Source organism: Pezoporus flaviventris, unplaced genomic scaffold (genome assembly GCF_033815535.1).
Source record: "Pezoporus flaviventris isolate CSIRO_AGI_PZ_B2104156 unplaced genomic scaffold, CSIRO_AGI_Pfla_v1 ptg000036l, whole genome shotgun sequence".
Classification (NCBI taxonomy): Eukaryota; Metazoa; Chordata; class Aves; order Psittaciformes; family Psittacidae; genus Pezoporus; species Pezoporus flaviventris.
Window position 1 is genome coordinate 42,186,599 of NW_026892584.1, and position 16,446 is coordinate 42,203,044.

General features: G+C 41.5%; 1 long non-coding RNA gene across 1 annotated transcript; it reads left to right on the top strand.

Annotated features, from left to right (window-relative positions):
* The first annotated feature begins 1,185 nt into the window (after window positions 1–1,185).
* LOC133274807 (uncharacterized) lies at window positions 1,186–12,671 on the top strand. Its single transcript, XR_009745284.1, has 4 exons — window positions 1,186–1,470; window positions 4,103–4,281; window positions 11,587–11,687; window positions 12,480–12,671. It is a non-coding gene; the product is annotated as an uncharacterized LOC133274807 (long non-coding RNA).
* Window positions 12,672–16,446: the final 3,775 nt, after the last annotated feature.

The window sequence follows — 16,446 nt, forward strand, 5'->3', positions numbered from 1 at the left end:
GCATTTGCAGTATGATAGCCCATGTGTGGTAAGGATAGTGGGGAATAAGACACAAGTCCTGGTCCATGCCCAGTTCCCTATGTGGCAGAGCACTTGAACCGCACAGCCTACAGTTCCCAAGGCAGCTGAATCCGGTGTGCACCCAGCAATGAAACCACAGGCACCAGCTCCTTATGCCAGCCCGGTCTCACTCAGAAAGGGACCCAGCCTCAGTGTCTTCTCAGCCACATAAAATGCAGATATCTGAGCTATGGTAGCCACCCTGGCTCCGGGGAGAAAGCTTGTCAGGGAGCTATTAGTTCATCTGTTTCATAGCTCTTAGGATAGGGTTACTGCTCCCTGTGACTGCCTACACCTTTCCTGGCTGCTTATTCACTCCATTTACTAAGGAGGATAAATTCCTCTAAATGAAATTCAGCAAAACACTGGGAGCACTTGAAGTGTATCTAGCTGTTCAAAGCAGATAAAGGGCAAATTTAGCCCATCAGCCTACAACGTGGCAGTTCTTGCTTGTCAGAGAACCCCTCTGTTCCTCCCTCTCATCCGAGACCTTACAGGGCCTCAGGGAGCTGACAGGGCTCCACAGTGCTCAGTGAGGGGATTCTGGAGCTGGAAGCCCAGGCAAACACACAAATTGAAGGAAACCAGGCTGTGTTAATTTATCCTGAGTCCTCGGCTCTCCCTAAATCAGCAGTCTGCTACAGTCAGCCACCCTGCTTGCATGTTCATGTATACAAAATCCAAATGAAATGTTGACAGAAGAGCCAAGTTTCATGCACTACATTAATTCAAGACATATCCTGGGCGAAGGGATGTCAAATTAAAGTATCTCCTTTCTGCAGTTCCCCATTTCACCTGGGTCTTCCATTCCAGAGGCAAACAGGAGCACAGCCTGCCTCCGGTAACATAGGACAAATATATGGGGGCCAGAGCAATATGTGGACCCAGGCTGCAGGCCAGGCACAGACAAAATACAAACCCCGCATCCTCTCTATGCACTTGCTTTGCGTGGGCAAAGAGCTGATGTGTATGACAGATGTGAGCTGTAAAGGCAGGGCAGTGCTGTGATGAGGGTCAGCGCTATTTTGATGACTGCATCATGCTCTAATTATAGTGTTGGGAAGACTGGAAGCTGCCAGATTTGATACGGGAATAATGTGATATGGGACCTGCAAAATAAAGACACTTGTTTTGTTCTTGGTTGCTTAACTCAAGGACAAATCCTCTGAGGAAGGAAAAGCAACTTTAAGGTTATAATTGACTCCCAGGAATTCTGAACATAATGTCTATAATTAGACACAGAAAAAAATCAAGGTAGCATTGTGTTTATTTCACTGGCTCCATCTCCTGTGCTTTTGGCACTGTGGCTCTTCTGCTGAGCTTCAGACAGTTGACTGAGCTGTTAAATTATTCTTCACCAGGATAAACAGCTGAGGAAGCCCCACAGCTCACTCAAGCACAGTGCTTCTGGTGGGTGTTGCTCTTTGAGGGTATTCAGGCAAGTATATGCCTTTATATATATATATTGCAATACTCCTCTCTGTTATCTGCTCCATAAACTTGTCTGCCTCATTGCAAAACTTTTACAGGGTTGTTCTACAGTGTTAAAGGATTTATATCGTATTACAGAATCATATCATAGAATTGCTTTGGTTGAAAGGGACCTTGATGATCATCTAGTTCCAACACCCCTGTCATGGGCAGGGACACCTTTCACTGTATCAGATTGTTCAAAGCCCCATTCAGCCTCTCCTTGAACATTGTCAGGGATGGGAGTGTTCACGTCCACAGTCACATCTTCTCTTGGGCAACAAAGAACTTCTTCCTAATATCTAATCTGAATCTACCCTCTTTCAGTGTAAAGCCATTCCCTATCACTACATGCTCTTGCAAAAGGCCCCTCTCCAAGTTTCTGGTAGGCCCCCTTAAGTACTGGAATATTGCCATAAGGTCTCCCCAGAGCCTTCTCTTCTCCTGGCTGGACAACCCCAAATCTCTCAGCCTGTCTTTACAGGAGAGGTGCTCCAGCCCTCTGAACATCTTTGTGGTGTCCTCTGGACTTTCTCCAACAGGTCCATGACCCTCTTCTGTTTGCGGTCCCAGAGCTGGATGCAGTGCTGCAGGGGGGTGTTCTCGTGAGAGCAGAGCAGAGGGGCAGGATCACCTCCTTCACCGGTTGGTCACACTCTTTTGATGCAGCCCAGGACATGGCTGGCTTTCTGGGCTGTGAGTGCACACTGCTGGGTCATGTTTTATCATGTTGAACTGCTCATCAACCAGCACCCCCAAGTTCTTCTCAGGGTTGCTCTCAATCCAATCTCCACCCAGCCTGTGTTTGTGCTTGGGATTGCCCCAGTGCAGGTGCAGGGCCTTGCACTTGGCCTTGTTGAACTTCATAAGGTTCACGCAGGCCCAGCTCTCAAGCCTGTCAAGATGCCATTGCAGCATTTCACAGTTTCTATGGTCTGATTATTCTTTGTGTGTTCTCCCTCAATAGTTGTGAGCTTCACAGCCTGCAGAAGCCTTTCGTTGTAGCATCTCAGAGAGGTCACTTGTCTCTGGTAGAGGGTATTTTGTAGGAGGTGGGATGAGGAATCACTTGACCCTAGGACTCAGCTCTGCTGCTGGCTTTGGATGAGTCACTTTGCAACCTGGTGCCTCAGTTTCCCTTGTGATAGATGGTAAAAGCAGCACACACCCAGCTGGGGGAAACACTCTCAGAGACTTTGATAAACACAGTGATCAGAAACGGGGAATGGATTCCTCAATATTACTGATGATTCACCTCCTGGAACTGCTGTCCACTCCTTGCTTTCCCCAGCTTTCCCCATGTCTTACTGTTTCAAGGTCTACCTAACTGCTTTAGAGATCCCCCCTGCCCTAATGGCACACTTCCACCTCTCCTGTGCTGCAGCAACCTCTCCTCCAACTATCTTTCTTCAGAAGCTCATTGGAGAATACTACCTTCATTTTCTGTCTTTCCCCCCACAGAGATTCTTCCCCCTAAATACTCTCTTCTGTCCTCAGTTTAGACATGCTGGCATGCTCTCCCCTCCTCTCGCCTGTGCCCACCACAGTAGTCAAGGCCCTGCCTGCTCCTCCTGGGCAGCTGTAAGCCCAGTGGCACCAAAGGGCTGTCTACAACTTCAGCACATCAAGTGTCAGATCAATCAGTGATTTTCCCCAGCTATTCCCACCAGGCAGGGTGTTTAATCCTCGTTTCTGCTGCAGTTATGAAAAGGCAAGACAGGCACCATGCATTGTGCCAATAGGAAAGATTTTGGAAACAGTATCTTGTGTAATGCCTAAGCATTGCAGAAATATTAGACATTTTGATCTATGTATTCTAATATTATTCCTCAACCAGGGATCAACCACCTACAATCAGAGACACTGCAAACAATATACTGTAAACACAGCTAAAATCAAATACACTAATACCCTTTAATTTTATCCAAGATTGGATTTAGTCAAATCCAGGCCAAACTTATCCCAGATGTAACTGCAGGAACAGCAGTAAACATTGCATCAAAGAGTAACTCAGACCATTTTTTCTTTCTTACTGACAATTTATGAAAATCATGAAACTGCTGATGCAAGCACAAATATGAGAGGTGGTGCAAATGCACAGCAATGCCCTCTCAGTGGTCACCATGGCTATTGTGCTTTGTTCTAGTATTTTTACAAATTATTAAACATATTGACCATAGTTACATGTTTTGAAATCAAGAAGACAAAGAATCCATTTTTATTACTTTATTAAACTTTTTCATTTAATCTGGTAATAAAACTACTAAACTGTGTGGTGAAATCTCTATTAAAATTTGCCTTAGCTCCTGGAGCCACACAGGCAAATGCTTTAATAGTTCTCTTAAGTTGGTTTCCTAGTGAAAGCTTTACTCTGTTATCAGATTCTGTTATGCATTACATAGATCCCTGCTTTTGTTTCAGGAGGTAGTTTGAAAGCTTTTGGGCTCTTCCAATGATTGCTTCGCTTTTCTTTCACAGCAATTACAGTCCCTTCATTTATTTTCAATGGAAACTTTAGTGTTTTAGACCTTACACATGTAGCTGAATGCTCATCTCTGGATCTTATTTCCAGTCCTCGGGAGGACCGGTTTTGATGACCTAGTCTGATTACAGCATCTTTGACAGCTTTAAAGGAATTTGCTCGGGGGAAGGAGACAGCTGCTGCTCTGATGAAGGATTTTTCTGAGCAGGCCTCCCAAGCTAGACATGTCAGTATGAGATGCTGCCAACATTTTCCGTCATGACCAACAGGTACGTCTAAAAAAAAAGGCTTGTGTTCGTGCCTTCATAGCCCAGTGTTGAGAGAGCCTCTATCATAAAACTTCTTAACCTGCTTCTGTCAAAATGCTATGGCTTCTTGGCTTCTTTTCCTTTATGTTGTATAATCAGCCTCTCTGGAAACTGTGGGCCAAATCTTTAGTGTGAACTGGCATTGCTCCTTCAGTTTATATAGACTTCAGGGCAGGAACAGTCTCTTTACCAGTACCTGTAGCTCTTCTACAGCCCTCTTCTTAAACAAGACTTATGAAAATGAGCATGTTATTTAGGATCCATTATTGGAAGCTGCATTAAAATCTATTAGCAGACATTTTAGAATTGTCTAAAAGCAGTATAAAGGTAATATGACAACCTCTTCCTCTAGAGCCTGTTCTGCCATCAATGCTGAAAACAAGGTAGGCAACATTTCAAATCCTAAACAACACTTTTTGCTTCCAGAAAGGAGGTATCACCTGATTAATGTTGTTGTGTATCAGGAAAACTCTATGTTCCCTTCCCAATGCCATTCCCAAACCCAGGAATTTACCTCCATTTTGCTCATATAAAGCACCTAGAGTGAATGAGTCATTATTCAGACAGGAATGTTTTGCAGTAAAAGGTTTTGGTGTGCGTCTGAATTTACAAGGTTTTGTATGTACGTTCTGGAGCAGCTATTTTATTTTTTTGGGTCAGAGCTACTACTGCATGGACTGTTGGGCAGAACCAAGATTTAGGGGAATTCATTTCCAAGACATCTCCAGCCTTAGTTTTGTAAAAAAGACTCTTGCATAAGCAGATGGTTGGAAGGAATGAGAGGTACCTGGTACACTGGAGCTCTAGCTTCTCCTGTCCAGGGCCAAGCCATATCCACCACTACACACTGCCCCAAAATCCAACTTTGAACTGACAAGTAAAGGTGACAACTATCAGTGCCACTTCATCCAGATTCTCAAAATTCTCTTTCTTATTCCACCTCTGTATTGCTTAATTGTGCTGCACATTCCCAGAAAAAAAAAAGGGAAGCAGTGCTACTTTACTGCCTTGCAGGTGTTTGATTTCTATCTGGTAAAGGCAAAGGAGCTGAGTCTTTTCTCAAATAGCAATGGTGAGCACAGAATAGTGTATCAAGGCCATGCAAACCCACCAGCCTTGATTAGCCTGGCACTTCCTTGTCTCCTCCAATACTGATCCTGATACATATCAAGTCCTCCTGAAAGACATGACAGAGTGGTGGCTCCAGAAGCCACCTTCCTATGTGTTAGTTTGAGGAAATCCACTCCTCTTACAGTCTCAGATGTGCTTTTTGTATGTGCTTGAACTGACGAATATGCTTTGCATCCAAGGAAAATTTGCAGGCTTCAAGAAAGCATGTCTTTCTTGATATACCCACCTATCTGAAACAGGAGAGGCACCCAACACCTGGATCACCCATCACTCTCTGGTAGCAGCATTTGCTGCCACTATGCCAGGTAAAGTCACCCAGCACATTCCAAAGGAATCAAGGCAGGAGGAGCAGGTGAGAAGCAAACATGGCTACTGGGCTTAGAAATGGGAATCAGGTGTTGTTGTGGAGAAATAGGTAGATGTGACAAAAATTCATTTAAAAAGAAGGAGTAACAAAGCAGGCAGATACTCTCTTCACTCATGTGCTGCAAACAGTGTATATTGTTCAGAAGATTACATTCTGTGTCAGTGCATAGGGAAAATATCCTGGAAAGTCACCAGTTGTAATAAGCTAGTGATAGCAAACCAAGTAGTGGGAGTGTGAGAAATGAAGTTGTTTGGCCTTTTGGCAGAAGCCAGTAGAGCCATAACTCAATAGAACAGTGTGCCAGCCTTACAGGCAGACTGTGCCCCTCACAGTAACATTACTTTAACTAGAGGAAAACAGAAATTATTACTCTGGTCAGAAAAGAAATATGATATCTGTGTTTTGGGATCAACAGTACCCTGCCCAAGTCTTTGTACATCATATTATTTTACTTAAATGAAAAGCAAATGCCTTACACATGCACTAACAAATTTCCATTCACTTCAGTATTCTTTCAAGGATATAGGTAGAAAGTCAGCTTGACCCAAATTTCCCCACAGAGATAAGCTTTGGAAATCTATCAGTCCATAGATGTGAGTCACAGAGGTGAAATCCTGCCTGGGTTCCACATGCAGAACTCTTCATTAGAGTCAGTAGCATCCCTTGTTATGCAGTGGGTAACAACAGGTGTCCTTTTACTTTCTTTTAGAAATGTTGCACAGAAAACAATTTAGAACAAAAACATGTCAGTCAAACAGAAGGCAAATTTTCAGTGAAGAAGTCTTATGAAATCTCTTGCTAATAACTTTTCTATTTGGACTATCAAATATCTCCATCAAAGAAGCTGACACTATATCCCAGCTCTGGCACTATCTGTGTAGCATGTGATAAAACATGCCAAAAGCATGTCAAAAGTCAGGAAAAGGTATTTCAGTTCTACAGCCTCAGGGGAGTCACAAAAGCAGGTCTTCCTCTGGGAAGGAGGAGTGCTGGTGTCACTTTTCTGCCATTTTAGAGCTTTTAGAACTGGAAAGGGCCTTTTGGCTCAGTATGCTCCAAAAGGGTTCTAATTTTTTCAGTTCTCCAATACCCAGGAAGAAATGATCGCACAAGTTACACTGCATAAGATTATGCCAGTCTCAATGCCTCTCTTAGAAATGATTGTTAGAGCAGGTATAATGCATGAAAGAGAGAATGCAAGAAGCTAAACCAGCTCTCCGCGAGTTTTGCCTTTTTCAGGGAACAGACACATAGCCAGAATCATATGATAGACCAAGAGCTCAGGTTCAGTTCTCCTTCTGTTAGACACTATTAATTCACCATCTCCATAGGTGTTCTGTGAAGATTATTCTTTGCCTTTGCATTTGTCTAGCTTTAAAGGAAAAGGCAATGTAATTTCCATTGTTTCATTGAGAAGTCTGATTGAAAGGCTCATACATTTGAGATGATGAAAAATATGCTGATGTAAATGCTCCCGATAAGAAAAAGTACATTTGTTGAAGCAGAGATGATTCTGACCAACATATTAAAGTTGAGAGGTTTCCTTGTCCCAGACCAAATTTCTGATAAGAATGAGGGAGAGAGAAATGGGAGCAAATGAGAGGGATGTTACTGTTACAGGTCAGGTAGTAATAACCTGCATACTAGGGGCATTACATTTTAAGGATCTTATCCAAACCTGCCAGGGGTCAGAGCTGGACCCCAGTTCCACACTCTCCAATAAGAGCCCCTCCTGCTCTCAGCTACTCCCACTGTAAGACACAGATTTTCTTGGCATGAGCAGGACTTTCCGACACTCCTGCAGGCATGCCAAAACATACTCTGCTTTGGAACAAAACCACAAATCTTCAGCTTGCCTGTGCAAAACATAACTGGCTTTCAACCTGACATTTGTATATCCTGGTGTCCACAAGTGTTCTTTGATGTGCTGCCTGCCTTTTCCCTTGTTTAGTTTCCTTGCCTCAGCTTAAAGTGAGATGCAATTAACTATAGGCTCCAGAAGCACTTGGCCAGTTTTGGAAATTGTACTAACTACTCTTTCTTAAGCCTATTTATTTTACTCTGAAAACACCAAGCTCTAGGGCTTGGAGAGCTGGAAGAGAGAGACTTTAATACTAATTATAGTAAATTAAATCCAAAACAAATATCAGCATTAATAGACTTAACATTATGTAAAGTAGCTGCTAATGGCAAACAGATTTGCCACATGGTTTTTATATTCTTCATCATCCACTATCACCATCCAAATTTTCCAATTCATGCATATTTTACTCATTTGGTCTTTTCTTTTGTTTCAATCTCCTATTTTCTCCATTTTTCTGTTCTTCTTTCATGTCATTAATCTGATTTAATACCCCTCCAAGGTGACACTGCAAATGGAGCTCAAGAGCATTTACATCAGTGCCTTCAAAACATCATATGTAGCAATGCCTGCATCTAGGTGCTTCACAGTTCCCTCGGCTTATTCCCTTCCTATTGTTGTTAGTCCCACTTGCTGCCCTTTTCAGGACCAGCTTGGCACTGATTGCCAACCAGGTTTCTAAAATCCACAAGGACAGACAGCGTCTCACAGAAGTCAACAGGAACCTTTTGATATCTGTGATTTAGACAAAACTGCTAATCCCCTTTTTAGACTATACACTGCAGTCATCCTAGCCTGAATTCTCCTCAGGCTGAAACTCAACTGGGAAAATGGGGAATTGTTACAGAAAGCCCCAGTCAACACAACAGAGAGCACAAAGCAATTACTGCTAAAATGGAACTCCTAAAGAGAGTTCTGCTTTCACTCTTTCTAAGGGATTTTCTTTTCATGCCTTTTTTGCCTCCCTTTCTGTTTTATGCCAGCTCAGTCATCCTCCTGCTGGCAGTGGGTTCGTCCTTCTCATTTATCTCATGGCTGGTGGCAGCCCTGCCATCAACAGCAGCCCAGATGCTTTAAGCAGAGGTACCAGTTTCACTCTTTTTTGTTTCTGCAATATGATGAGCATGTGATAAAAGCTGACTCAGAATGACCTCACCCACTCCAGTCCTGTCCATCTCCCACATTCCACTGGCTGATGTGGAATCAGTGAGCCAACACCAGCTATTAGCATTTGGTTACTTGGTAACTCTTATTAGATCAATACATGCTTCAGATTTAAGATCCCAGTGGCAGGATGATAAGAGTGAATTAGAAAACCTCAGGTAGAATAAACCTAATGGATCATGGAACATTTCCAAGCTAAAAATGTATGTTGAATCACAAATAATATCATGGTTGTAGTCTCAGGAGTCTAATTATGAAATGGATGTGGAATCATTCCATAATTATTTAGAAAGTTCACTTCGGCAGCCAGAAATTCTCTCTCTGTTTACCGTATATCATCACAAGTACTTTGTGGTTATTTGTAACACCTACCCGGAAAGACGCATGAATAAGAGAGGCAATTTAAAGAAATGGAGACAGATACATGCCTTTTATAAGTCAAGGATTCATGTCAGGGATGAATTGAGACCAGGTTTCTCAACAGAGTTAAATCATTTCTAGCCAGTCCCAACAGAGCAGAAATCTCTGTGCCCTGCCAAGGCTCTGCCTTCAGAAATGAATTCTGCTCTGCTGGATCAGATGGCTGCATGTGATATTATCATGCCTAATCTAATTTTTGCGAAGAGTAGCAAGCTAGGCTTGCAGTTCATGGATGAACGGCCCCAGATCTGCCTGCCTGCATCAGAGGGGAACTTATAGATCTGTGTGATCATGAAAACTTGCAGCACAGGGTAATAATATCTAAAGGGCAAAGAGAAGGTCTCACTGGGAGGATAACCTTGTGGGTGCTTCATGTAGCATCACAGGGACCTTTGGTGTTGCTCTTTGTGCTGACCATGCTTCCCTTCCTTCAGAACAAAAGCATCTTGGTACATAGATCTCTGGGCATCACAGGAATTAACAAAATTCTGGAAAATAAAGTCAATTGCTTTCAGCCTAGCTGGCTACACACACCAAGTGTTATCAGACCATCTTCCTACTCATTACTCTGTCTCCATTATGCTTTATTGTAGACTTTTTTCCCCCCAACTCCACAAAAATGCCTCATTTGGGGTGACCATCAGACGAGAGGTTAATCATGACCCTTTTGGTCATGGAATACACACTGAAAAGTACGGTTCAAAGGTATGATTTTTGTCTTGAGGCTGGGATTTGTACAGTGCTTTCCTTCATGGAAGGTTTGAAGAGCAGAAGCGGTGCTGTATGGCACCTTATGGGTGTCCCACACTTTTCATTAGTAAATCTGTTCTTCAGAGGCAGAGAAAGGAAGAAGGAACACATCTAATTATACTCTGTGGGGCAATTTGCCTTTTTATTTCCTGATGTATCCCCTGACTGGTAGAAAATCACTCTTGGCAAACACAAAACTTACCTTGCTGCCGAAAGGTGCATCTCTACGTTACTAATCAAGAGCACACAGAACCACAAAAGGTGGAATATTGAACAAAGGCTCAATTGACACTCTGGAAGTTGAAGCAGATATGGAAGACTCCCTCCTAATTTATTTATTCCTTTTCTGTTCTGTTATCCTGATATGCTGCTTCCAGTTACCACTGCACCCCACACTGTATGGTATTACGTGATTTTGTTTTCAGATTGTTGGAGATAAAGTTACTTCATTATTAATATATATGCACTGTGCATATCCATAAATATTGAATATATACGTGTGTGTAAACCTACTGGAAGTGTTAATAGTTAAGATAAACGAAGTCCATTATTGCAATGAGTGACTATTTCTATGACCCTATTTGCAATAAAACCAGATTCAATGATAGGAGAAAATTGCTAGGTTTCAGAATAATTGGACCAGACCAGACAAATCCCCACAAAGGCATCATTTACAAAGTACTTTGCTTGTCTGAAATATTTATTCCCACAGAAGGAAATGGAAAAAGAGTTCATATGGTTACACAGCTATTCTCTGAGTGTAAATTAGTTTTATCATGTTACGTTTATTTCCTAGACATCTTCCATTGGGATACTTCAGGAAAATACTTGCTATGCAGTTAGTTCCTTTGTGTGGACTGTTTATATATTCACTGGGAAGTCAATCATGTTTTGTTCAGGCTTATTTTGTTTTTCGACCATTTAAGCAACCCTTTTCTTGCAAAAACTTATTTGCATATACAATGTACACTATTTAAAGTCAGCACAACAAAGACAGGTGAGATGCTGCTTTCCCCTCTATTCACCATGGGAAGTAGTGGACTTCCTGAAAATGCTGGTATTGCTCATTAAGATTGCAGTATATTGTTTGTGTTTAAGAACTCCACCAGTAGTTACAGATATTTTTAGTTTGTCTTATATTGAAAGCCTGAATAGATTTTTACTATTCACAGTGAAATGCTTCCAAGCAATCTACAGGCAAAGAATTACTCCTAGAAATTATTTACTGAGTAAAACTGAATAATGAATACATTCACAAAAGTCAACTTGTGAACAATTGACTGAAAGAAATAAAAGTGACACTCATCAGCTAAATTATTTATTTATTAATTCATTGTCCAGCTTTGATTCTGGCATATGTTGCATGAAATAAGGTCAAAGCAAAGTAAAAATATTACTTTAAAAAGAAGTTTATATTAAAGGAAATTGTTCCAGCTTCCAAAGCAGAAATTATCTTACTGTTGTAGCTCTTATTTATTACCAATAGTTGCAGAGGCTAGTGAAGTTATTTTCCTGGAATCTTTCACTTCATGCATTAAACTGTGTTTTATTCCTAATGCATATCCAATTTTAGGTTGTTAAACCGCAATCAAAAGGACTTAGTAGGAATGGATCTGTCCCTGTTATGAGGTTTGAACTCCTGACATCCTTATTCACTGGAATTTGACTGCCCAGGTAACTACTAATTATTCAAGCATTTACAACCATTACTATCAACATGATTAACATATTGTGGGATAAAAGTGAGACTGGTATTATGAAATGACCATTCCTAGCACTTGGATAGGAATCTTCTATTAAAACTTTTATAAGCTGCTCAATTATTTTTCAATCAAAGTAACAGAAAAAATATTTATATTTAAGGGGAATCTAGAACTGAAAAGAAATAGTTTCTGGCATTGAAAATGATAAATGTTCTCTCCATATGTCCATTTCTCAAAAACAATCAACCCTTTTAACTTTTCTGCAGATTTTTTTTTTTAAGAAAATACCAAAAAGTTTCTGACCAATTGTTTAGAAAAGCATAAGACCTTTCTTGAAAATAAAACCAGATTCTGTGAAAAAGATAGGAACAAGGTTTTTCATTCAGGTCTGAAGGCTCACAAGCTCAATGCCGCTCTGCAAGAATAAGACCTGCACAAGACCTTCTTATGTGCCTTGCTGGATGTCACTGATAAAAATAAATGAGATAGTTCACATGGAGGAAGTCAAAGCCAGATGAAGGCTAGAGTCTGACTTCTGTCTTCCCACCTTTATCAGTTTTGCTGGCCAAAGTAGGCAGGTAAATTTTCTTATATGAATTAGTAGCAAGTGATTTCCACAACAGGAGGAACGAAGAGCCAGAGAAGTGAGGGACCACAGTTTGGAAGGCTTTGTCAACAATCTGTCTAGAATCTACTACTAACACTTCCCCCACCAAAAGCTTAGCTTAGATACCCCAAATTAACTGCTGTGAAACACTTGCAGGACGCAGCAGAGAGGGGATTTTGAGAGCATGTTTCACACGCCCTGCAGCTGTGAGCCGGTTGCAGCATGAGGAAAAGCCCTCCATCACCTCAATGTACAGGAAAGAGAAGGTAAGGTGACTCTCTCCAAGTGGCTTTTAGATATGGTACATTCAGTGAAGACCCCCAGCCTAGTGAAATCTGTTCTCCACCATGCTGACACTGCTTTCACAGCTGGAAGGGAAGGGCTTGAGGACAGTAGCTCCTGCAAGCACTGCAGATCTGTGCAGAGGCTGATCTGGCAGAGGGCAGCAAGTCTCAAGGGAGCTGCTGAGCCCACATCAGCCACAGCAAGGGGTCTCCACTGCTGTGCTGGCCTGGTTTTCTCTGGGGCAGGATCCCAACCCTTCACATCTACTCACCTGCTTCCTGAATCTCTGAAAGGAAGATTTAAACAGTGAAACCCACAGAGCTGCTGTGCCCTGTGTTTCCTAGTGCCAATGTAAGCATCTTGCAACCCTCGCTCTACTGGGTTGGTGCAAACCAAGGACCGTTCTGAGCATGCCATGGGAGAATCCACGCAACCACCTGGAAAATAACACAAAACTGAGTACTTTAGGTATGTCACAGCAAACAAATAGCTCCAGGAAAAGAACCACAAAAAATGTTCATGGTTCTGCTTCTAGAGACAGCAAACCACCATATCTCAGCAGACATGCTACGTATTTCTGACTGGAAATTGCGTATTTGATGATGACCAACCTTCAGCATTTAACAAGGGGCTGTTGAAGCCTCTTGAGCAGTAAATCACCTCTTTTCTTATCAATAATCTTATTATAATATCTGTAGAAATGTCTAATGTTAAAATCCCACTTTATCACTATAATAATGGATCAAATTTGTAAAGCATATAAAGTGAGGCCATAACTATAGCGAAGAGAGATATATGTAATCCCACTACATCTGTATTATTTCCTGATGGCTTTACTCACATATTTTGAATGGGAGAAGGATTATAAGCAATCCCACTTGCAAGATTTTTGAGATTGGGGATGGCTTCTGGAAAGGAGATCACCATGATCACAGAAATGCATCAATAATTATAAAAAAAAAGGAACAGCTTCAACTTCACGATTACACACATAAATATGTAGGTGTTTATCTGCGATTTGCTCCATTGAAGAACTTTGCATTTGCCAGGGAAGCCCTGCTTTCCAGCTGCACAATCAGTATTATCACTATGTGCTATTTTTGGCTACTGAGTACATTTCAAGTAACGTCATCCTTCCCAAGCCAACACTGGTATGAAGGGCGGAAACTCTTCTTTCCACTCCCTTGTCATTTGCTGCTGCTCCCATCTGCTCAGTGGCACTGCCTGCTCAGTCTTCACTGTAGAGGGATTTCCAGACGCTTTTCCCTGATCCTTCTCATTTTCTTGAGCGAGTGGTTTTCTAACTGAAGCCTCGTGTGGGAGGCTTCATGTTGGCATCCAGAGTACATGTCCCAAATATGTCCAGCCCCACCTTCTGATCCTAGTGCAGAGGAGCTGCTGGTAAGTAATCTCTTGATGGGCAGTAAAGTCCTTATGTCCAACACCCGGAGCTTTTCAGAAATGGCTTGTTTTTAAGGGCATGTAATTTACTGACTAGTACTTTAATACATTTCGAGCTCTTGTCATAGTATGTTAAGACCAGGTTTCTGTCTGAAGGGAGAATGCATCACTACTTCTGACAGCTTTGATTTCCATAAGTTATTAAAGTTTAGTAAATATTGTGAATACTACTTCCTCTTTAAGGTCCTCCTTGGGTAGGTGCTACCCAACCAGCTAGTTGTTTAATGCTTTTCTCTCCTGATGTGATGTTGCTGCTAAGTGTTTGGAAAAGCTCATATGGACAAAAGCAACACTTGTTTTAAGTCTCTTCAAATATAAAGTTTAGTTTACTTGGTTGTGCCACAGACGGAGCCCTCCTAGCTAAAGCTATAACCACTGCTAGCCTGAGCTGGGCTGTGTCTCCCTAAACCCGTTTCATTTTACACAGAATAATTAAATATTCATTATGCCAGAAAGTGTGTGTGTGTGGTTATAGCAGAGTGATTAGGGTACTCACCTGTTAGATGAGAGATCCTGTTCCCACTGACTGCTCCAATGAATATTTAAGTATTTCATATTAAGTATTCATTGGAGCAAGGATAGTAGCAGACTTCTCCCACCCCGAGGGGAGCACCCAAACACCAAGCTGTAAAGTCATTCTTTCATTCCTTCTTTCTTTAACTCAATGAACATTTAATTATTCAAGGCCAAACAAGACAGCTTCAGTGGCAGCAACTGATTCCCTGCTGCCATGTGTGCAACATAGCTCTGATAATGAGGGCATGTATTTAAGAGATGTTGGTTCATATTCCTTTGGACTTACACAGAAGTTGAATCTAGATTTTCCATAACCTGGATGGGTGTTCCAGCTTCTGAGCTCCTGAATAAAAACCACATAGCTCCAACAAACCCTGTCCCCAGTCTTGAGACAGAGGTGGTATGTATGCTTATACGACCCCAAGATCAGAAAGAAAATCTTTAATAGTGAAAAATTAAGCCAAAATCTGTTTCATAAATCCCTCAGGAGAAGGTATCAAAGCTGAAGACTTTCCTTACTCCATGGCAGTTCCTGCTGGTTATGTTATGTCCTTTTCTGAGATTATCCAGTGTTATGCATAGAGAAATCTACTTATCCTCTGTATTGTGGGGTCTGACCCCCCTAGCCTGTAGTTAATTGGACTTAATTCTGCTTCTGCAGCACAATGAATAGGTACGAGAAATGGTAAGTGTGGAGAAAACATCCAAAGAGAAAAGGTATAGGGTGAAGGTGTTTGAGTCTAAAAATGGGCAAAAGTAGCAGGCATTGAAGAGTATAAATATTAAAGCAGGAAGAAAAACATGGAGGAAGGAGAATGCAATCACTGAGTGGGGAAATGGCGCACAAAGGAAAAATAAGAAGCAGGGACAGTGACTAGAAGGAGCAAACAAATAATCTGAAAATAATACACTTTACCTAGCAGAGAAACAGAGGGAAGGGAGAAAAAGGCATAGAAAAGATTACTTCAATCTTAAAGTAAGCAAAATGTGGAGAATCTCTGGTTTTCTAAGATTCACTCTGGGGAGCTGACTGTGGGAGTATGACTATACAGAAGAGGGACTTACTACTATTACTGCAGCCCTGTTTCTTGTCATCTGGCAGAATCCACAGCAATCTGATTCTGTTATCAAGGCCTGAGTGTGACTTCCAAGCAAAAAAATCAGAACAACAACAGAACTGTGATATCAAAGTGCAAACAAATTACATTCTCATACCCACCAGGGTAGTGTCTAAACCCAAGACTGCTGCATAGCCTCAGTTGTTGAAATGGCAACACTGCGCTGAGAACCGAGATGCTTAGCTTCGAAGAACATTTCAAAGGTGCTATCAATATTATAGCTCATATTTTTTGTATCACATTTATGTCCTTCTACCTCAGGGCTGTTCAGTAACTGTTCATTCCAAATCAGAGAAATCCTTTCTGAACACTTTGCTGTTACTTTGACCAACCTTAAAAGAGAGCTTTAGAATAGAGTACTGAAGATCCATGACAATGAAGTAATATCCATATTATCTTGCTATAAATATTACAGTCATTTGACTATAAATGTCCAAACAGATGTGTTTAATATAATTTCCTTTGAGGGACATGGTAATAGCAACAAAAGCTCAAAGCTTCACCCAGTTTCATTATTCCATTTTAAATGTCCATGTTCTTTGTGTTTTGATCAACTCTTTAGACAGATGACAGTAGCTATCCTCCTTCAATACTGAGGAAAAGGCAACCTGCAGATCAAGCTGTGGGGGAAAAGCGGAAACCAGAGAGAAGAGTTCGATTTCGTGAGCCAGAAGAAGTCACTGAATATGGTATGCTCATGCTATTATGCCTTTTGGCATGAACTTTCTAGCTTAGAACATGTC